We start from the raw sequence: 7,593 nt of genomic DNA, 5'->3' as shown, positions 1-7,593 counted from the left end.
ACTTGTTCCATCTGCTCGCCAGCGCCTAGTGGCTGGGCCAGGGTGGGGGCCTCACTGTCTGTGCTTTGATGGAGAGCACAATAGCGCTACGTGCCCCGTCTTTATTGTTCCCCCTCTCTCCTCTCCCCAGCCTAGCACTGCCTGCCACTCTCCAGATGGCACCCCCTGGGTGTGGGGGTTGCCATGGGCAGGGGTCGAGACAGGGCAGGGCAGGGGCAGAGGGAGGTACTTAGTCCTTCTGGCCTGTAGGAGGGCTACATTATGGACAGTAAGGCCTTGACTGCTGGCCATCTCTAGCTGTTTCTCCATAGGTAACAACCTGGGATCTGTTCAACTAGTAAAATGACCATTCAAGAGGTAAAGGACTTTCAGTTTGTGACTGATTGTCACAAGATTAAGAGCTGATTGATTGTGTTATATTTCATATTCATTGTCTGTATGTAAATAAAATACAGAAGTGCATTTCAATTGCTCTAAAATACTTAAGTTTATCTTTATGTAAAATAGGCAACTGGTCATTATAAAACAACAAATATTTTGTTCAATATAAAATATTAACTCAGTTGAAAAATGAAGTAGTAAGTGTTAATATCTAAGTGCATGAATGTAGAGAATCACCATCTCAAATCTGGTGTGGCTTCTGAATGAAATACTGTTGTGTTTAATATGACTCGTTAGAATGTAATACCTTGTCTGTAACCCTCCTTTTCTGTTAACCCACACTGCCTCTTCTCTTAAGACTGCTGCAGTAGTTAACTCTGCTTTAAGACCTTCCCGTGTCAATTTAAGATTTACAATGTAGAAAAAATACTTAAGATTTAACAACAAAAAAATGTTAAGACCAAAGACTTTAAAACTTGCCGCCCCAGTAGGGGCTAAAGTGTTCAACCAAATGTACTGTAGCTACACATTGTAAAACAGCAATTTGTGATTATAATGCCCCCAAAGCTGCCTTTCGCTGCCTTTCCAATCCCACAGATTGGATGCCTTTGGCCCCTTGGAATTCTGGCCTGATTACAATCACTCTGATTAAGAACTTGGTAAGACTGAGTTGAAGAATGAGCAGAGAGTGTGAGGGGAGTGTTATAGTGCTCTGTGTTAGACTGGGCTGGTGACATGAGCTGGAGGGACAGGGAGAGAAGGGCCTGTTGGTCACCGCATTGGTCTCCATGGAGAACAGCTGCCATTATGAACAACCACACCTGAAGCTATTGCATCACTTCCTGTTCCTGCCCTAGACACAGCACACTGTCTCCAGATTCCTGAGTGTTTCAATATAGAAGGTATATAAAGAAACTGGATTTTGAAGCCGCACTAAGATATTAAGAGATTGTCTGAGACTCGAGTCTCTCCCTCGAGACTCAAACAAATGATTTAAGAGAAAAACCTTGAAACGTTTGGCACATCTGCACAAAATTGTACAGTATGTTAATAATACCAATAATAATTATAATAATGATAATACTAATACAATTAATAATAAGGGAGTCTGATTATGTCTCAGAATTGTGGAATTGTTCTGTTTGTTTGTTTTTAGTTAATATGAATTTCCAAATATTTTGTTTTCTAAATAGTTTCAAATAAATTCAGATTTAAAACATTCACAAGCTGTTGGCTGGCACAGCATACCTGAGTGAGAATATATAACTCCCATCAAAAACAGTAATGAAATCTATTAAAAGCATTTAACTGAAGAGAAAAAAATAATATATATATATCATAAGAAAAAAAGTAAGACTGTAAGAATTATGGTTCATATCAAACGTTACATTTCAAGTCCTGTCATCCAAAGTTGTATAGGCAATAACCTAATTGTGTAAATGTCCATGAACAAAACACAAAAAATAAAAGATGAGATAATAAAAAACAAAAGGAACGAAACCAAACTGCTTCACACACTGTAAGAAACATTTAAGACCTTTAGCTGTTGATTGTGACGGAGCCACATATGCATGCAGGCTCCTAAATGATGCATCAACACAACCATTTCTTTTTCTTCTGTATTTTTTTGTTCTTCTGTTTCTCCTCCTTCAGTCAGTCTTCCGCCCTGGGGATGGTTCTCCAGTACGAATGTGTGTATGTCTCGGCTCGTGTGTTGAGAGGCCTCAGTTGGCGCTGACGATGGGCTCCAGTGTCTCAGTCTCACTGCTGTAGTCCGATTTGGGCTCCTCGTCAAAGTCCTCGTACATGTCCATCTCATCTACCTCTCCGTTGATGATGGGGACGTTGGTTAACATGGCACTGGGCTCTATCTTCATGTTGTAGGTGCTCTGGATGACGGGAATGGCCGGCTCCGGGCTTGCTGAGGCGCTGGAGCACTCCGACGTCATGTGAGGGGAGGGTGTGGTCGTTGCCATGGTTATGGCCCCAGGGTAGACCACGCCGGCGCTGGTGCTGATGGGGATCTGCGGTTGTTGCCTGTAGGGAGAAAATGAAGGACAGTGAGAGAGAGAGACTATTAGGCAAGTTTGTTCCTGTTTCATCGTTATAATCCAGACTTAATTATCTTAACAATATGAGTTCTGTGTTATTTTAAATGGAAAAAGGCTTTACTTCAAATATATATAAAGGAAAACAATTAGAATCACATGGGATGAGCAAATGGAAAGAATGCTGACAGTGTGTGTGCTGCTCGAGACAACCCTAAAGACACCTCCACTTCAGCACTTAAACTGAGAGAGCTAGCTGGATTAACTGTTCTCCACAGAGGTGTCTTTTCAGCCAATGGTTCTGTGAAAATGATTTGGGAGAACAGTTGTCCAGACAGCACCGTTCTGAGTCGTTCTGAAATGGCACCCAGTTTATTGGTAACATAAAGCCGATTGGTGGTTAGTGCGCTCTCGCTCTCTCTCATCTGGTGTTTTAGCAGTGATTGATACTCCAGTGATCGTATAGCTTACGGGTGATGAGGGAACACCTGGAGAAGCCTTCTCCTTACTGACCACACGCAGTAAATGAGGAAGTTAAGCTTCAGACAGCTGCCCTCCAGGCCTCTGTAAACCTATACTTATGCATTATATCCTGTAATACTGTCGGCATCTCTTTCTCTGCTATTGCAGTCGGCTATTGTCTCAAATTGATAAATCACTACTATTAAAAAACACTTGACAGTAAAGTGGATGAGGAAATGTGTTTGACTTGGGGTTTCATTAATGCTCCGCAAACCGGTTGGAAATTGCGTACGACGAACTATCACCACCGTCATCACTACACGTGGAGAAAAAAACAACACGTTTTCTATTTACGGAAAAGGGAAAGTAGTTCAAACGTTATTCATCTATTCTGAGGGCTGTATAACATACATTATTTAACAGGTTGATGAAATGAGTTGATTCGAAGGTCAGGGGCTTAGTGTGACAAGTTACAGACACACTACAACAATCTTTAGTGTAAGCACAGTGAAGAGAGAGTCTGTTCTCAGGCAAAAGGCCAACTGATTTCAGAATAGTCATTTAGCTGTGTGTCTACGTGTGTGTGTGTCGCGCCTGTGCTCTAAGCCTGGCGTTCTTCACTGTGCACCTACCCCACAGTGAAGAACTGCCTCATCTCTTGCCGTCGCGAGCGCATCATCTGCTTGTACTCGCCGATGCGGAGCTTCTTCCCGTCGATGATGCAGGTCCTCTTGGGCCGGGGCTTGTACTTGTAGTTGGGGTACTTCTCCAGGTGGATCTTACTGAGACGGGCCTGTTCCTCATAGAACGGCTGCTTCTCCTGGTTGGTCATAGACTTCCAGCGAGAGCCTGTAACACAGCAGACACACAGATATCAGTAAAACATACACTTTGAACGTACATTTTCACTACAGAGGTGTAAAAAGACTTTGAAATAATTAGTTAATAAGAATGAATAGATATATCAATGCAAATAGGAGTTTCCATTGTGGATACAGTATATTATTTTGTGGTCTCTGTAGTAACCATGTAAACCCATAAAGCCAGTGGCTGGGATGTGGGTGAGTTAACAGGAACTACACCAGGCCTGTAAATAGTCTCTAGCTGATCTCTAGTGTGTCCTGCTCCTGCCTGGGTGACGCCACTTTTAAAAGCTGTGATCTATGGACTCTCAGTGCAGTGGGGACGAGACCCATTTAACCACTGTCATTTTTCATGACAAACACTGACGGCAGTGACATGGCGGTAAATCCGTCTGTAAGCCAGGGCTGATTGAGCCACTGTGGCGAATCAGACAACACGCCACCCCCGCCTCACTCCCACTGGTACCGGGCAAATGTTTATGTCCACAGAGACAGGTATTAACCACAGTGGGCTTCAGCGGGCACAGAGCACACTAGATTAATTAAACACACCTAAATGAGCATAAAAGTCATTAAGAGATTAAAACTGTTACAAAGGTTTTAAGTTATACCCTGTCTGAATCAAATGTGCAGTTGGAAAAAACCTGACTTTTTTATACGGAGAAAAATATTTTCGACATATCAATGAACGACTGTAGATTTCAGCTCTGGACCGCCAGACCGTTGGGTCTCCCGTCACGAACAGTAACGTATTTGATTCTGTCCGTCAGGCAATTTTCCTCCACAGTGTTCCACTGTTTCATGAATGGCGTTCTGTTTCTTCTTGTTGTTAACATAGTGGTTTAAACACTACACGTTTATCACTATTGCCAACAGCTAAACAGCCTAGTGTTTATACCCAGCTGAGGGGAGATTTGTGGGAGAGAGAGAGAGAGAGCGAGAGAGAGGGGCTGTTGAGGAGGATTACACTACACCAGGCATTTCAAAAGGGAAGACGCTTTTGGGCTTTTGCCATTGTTTCAATTCATTGTGCTTAATAGGGAACATTTAATTTTAACGAAAGCCTACAACATCATTGAATAATAAACTGATTGTATCAAGCCTATAAGAACTGTTTTTTTCAGCGTCTGTGGGAGAGACAAAATTCTCATTGACAACCTAAGAATGCTAATTTCAACAAACCTATAAAAAATATATATTTTCATTTTTTTTTCATGCCAGTTTCCTGACTTTCTGAGCAAATCTGATCCTGTTCCTTCCAACTTGGTCTGATTTTTTAAAAACATAATCTAACACAGGAAGGCTAACAGACTGTAACAGACTCTGTAATGGCTGGATGAAGGAGAGAGGTATGGCTGGAAGAGAGAGAGAGAAAGAAGAAAGGCTTACCCAGGATCTTGCTGATGTTGGAGTTGTGCATGTCTGGGAAGGCTTGGAGGATCTTGCGGCGCTCATCTTTGGCCCACACCATGAAGGCGTTCATGGGTCTCTTGATGTGGGGCTCGTTGCTGTTCCTCCCCCGGGCTTCTCTGTAGACCCGTGCCTCGGCTGTGCTGGCACCTCCTGTAGGCCAACAATAATACTGTTGTGGTTTATCTGCTCCGGTACCAGAGCCATTCAGAGCTTTCCACCCTGGAAACACCAGAGTAGGAACAAGAAGGAGAAGAGAGAGCGAGGCGAGCAATTAATCAACTGCCACGAGCCACGTTCAACCCCCATACCCCTGTCATCACTACTACTGAGACTGAGACTGGGACTGAGACTGGGGCTGAGACTGGGGCTGAGACTGGGACTGAGACTGGAATCACTAGACCAGGGGTAGGGTTGGTGCTGGACTGAGACCAGACCAGGGGTAGGGTTGGTGCTGGAGCTGGACTGAGACCAACCCAGAGGTAGAGTTGGTGCTGGGGATGGACTGAGACCAGACCAGGGGTAGGGTTGGTGCTGGATTGAGACCAGACCAGGGGTAGGGACGGGTTGGTGATGGGGCTGGACTGAGACCAGACCAGGGGTAGGGTAGTGTTGGTGCGGGACTGAGATCAGACCAGGGCTAGGGTAGGGTTGGTGCTGGACTGAGACCAGACCAGGGGTAGGGTAGGGTTGGTGCTGGACTGAGAACAGACCAGAGGTAGGGTTTCCACTGGACCAGACCAGGGATAGGGTAGGGTTGTGCTGGAGATGGACTGAGACCAGACCAGGGGTAGGGAGGGTTTGCTGGACTGAGACCAGACCATGTTTTGAATGAGACCAGAACAAGGAGACCAGACCATTGGACTGAGACCAGACCAGGGTTGGTGCTGGACTGAGACCAGACCAGGGCTAGGGTTGGTACTGGACTGAGACCAGACCAGAGGTAGGGTAGGGTTGGTGCTGGACTGAGAACAGACCAGAGGTAGGGTTGGTGCTGGGGCTGGACTGAGACCAGACCAGGGATAGGGAGGGTTGGTGCTGGAGATGGACTGAGACCAGACCAGGGTAGGGTAGGGTTGGTGCTGGACTGAGACCAGACCAGAGGTATTTTGACTGAGACCAGACCAGAGGTAGGGTTGGTGCTGGACTGAAACCAGACCAGAGGTAGGGTTGGTGCTGGACTGAGACCAGACCAGAGGTCTATATTGAGACCAGACCAGAGGTAGGGTTGGTTGGACAACCAGACTGAGGGTTGGTGCTGGTTGAGACCAGACCAGAGGTAGTTTCTTTGAAAGACCAGAAGTTGGTGCTGGATTGAGACCAGACCAAATAACTGAGACCAGAAAGGTAGGGTTGGTGCTGGACTGAGACCAGACCAGAGGTAGGGTTGGTGCTGGACTGAGACCAGACCAGAAGAAAAATACAACTGAGACCAGACCAGAGGTAGGGTTGGTGCTGGACTGAGACCAGACCAGAGGTAGGGTTGGTGCTGGACTAAAACCAGATAGGTACATTCTTCTGAGTTTCAAGGTTCCTTTCCATTCTGACAACTGGATTTGCACAGCATGTTTTGAATGTGAACAAGGGGACATGAGAGTAGGGGAGCCACCCACGGATCAACACATCCAAACTCCTCATGAAAATGCCTGTTAAAGTTTCTCAATCAGGCCATTCACAATTCAGCATGTCAAACTGAAAGAGTTTCTTTCCCTCGAATGCCAACTTAAATAACAAATATAAAGTCCTTCTGAAAAATACAATCAGGGAAGAGACCTGATAATGATTTCTCTTTTGCCCTCCCATTTGCTTCCTTTTATATGTAAGATGTGAAAGAATTAAATAAAAGCCGTATGAATATTTAAACAAACAAAAACATGTTGATAAACAAGGCTTGAAAAATAAGACAAAAAAATCTTTCCATATGCTACCATCCATCTTTAATGATCCAAAATCTGGAAAGGAAAGCTTAGGATGACTCATGCATATTTCATCATCCACATGTGAAGTGTTCTCATTAGGATCTTCTACTAGCCCTCCATCTTGGCACACGTTACCTGCACTTTGATTTCTAGTATTATTTCAGTTGATAAACAAAATCAAACTGTTAATGAGTAATGGAGTGTAGTGCTTCTCTGTGATTAATTCACTATCCACAGACTCATTCACTGGCTCTGTTCAGCACAGTACAGAGATACGCCCTGAAGTAAGACATGGAGAGAAGAGGACTGGCTCAACTTTAGATAGAGCTTTAACTATCTATAGGAGACTGTTTAAGGAAACAGTAGGTGAGAGACAACATGCACGCACGCACGCACGCACACACACACACACACACACACACACACACACACACACACACACACACACACACACACACACACACACACACACACACACACACACACACGTCCTGCTGGGCTGGGGTGGAC

The 7,593-nt window shown here is 44.8% G+C and overlaps 1 pseudogene; it reads right to left on the bottom strand.

The window, feature by feature from the left end:
* Positions 1–223: 223 nt before the first annotated feature.
* The window catches only part of LOC115112561 (transcription factor SOX-6-like), a 42,937-nt pseudogene continuing 35,567 nt past the window's right edge, over positions 224–7,593 (bottom strand).

This window comes from Oncorhynchus nerka, unplaced genomic scaffold (assembly GCF_034236695.1).
Source record: "Oncorhynchus nerka isolate Pitt River unplaced genomic scaffold, Oner_Uvic_2.0 unplaced_scaffold_1254, whole genome shotgun sequence".
NCBI classification, from domain to species: Eukaryota; Metazoa; Chordata; class Actinopteri; order Salmoniformes; family Salmonidae; genus Oncorhynchus; species Oncorhynchus nerka.
The sequence above is the reverse complement of the archived record's forward strand: the minus strand, read 5'-3'. Positions and strand labels throughout refer to the sequence as shown.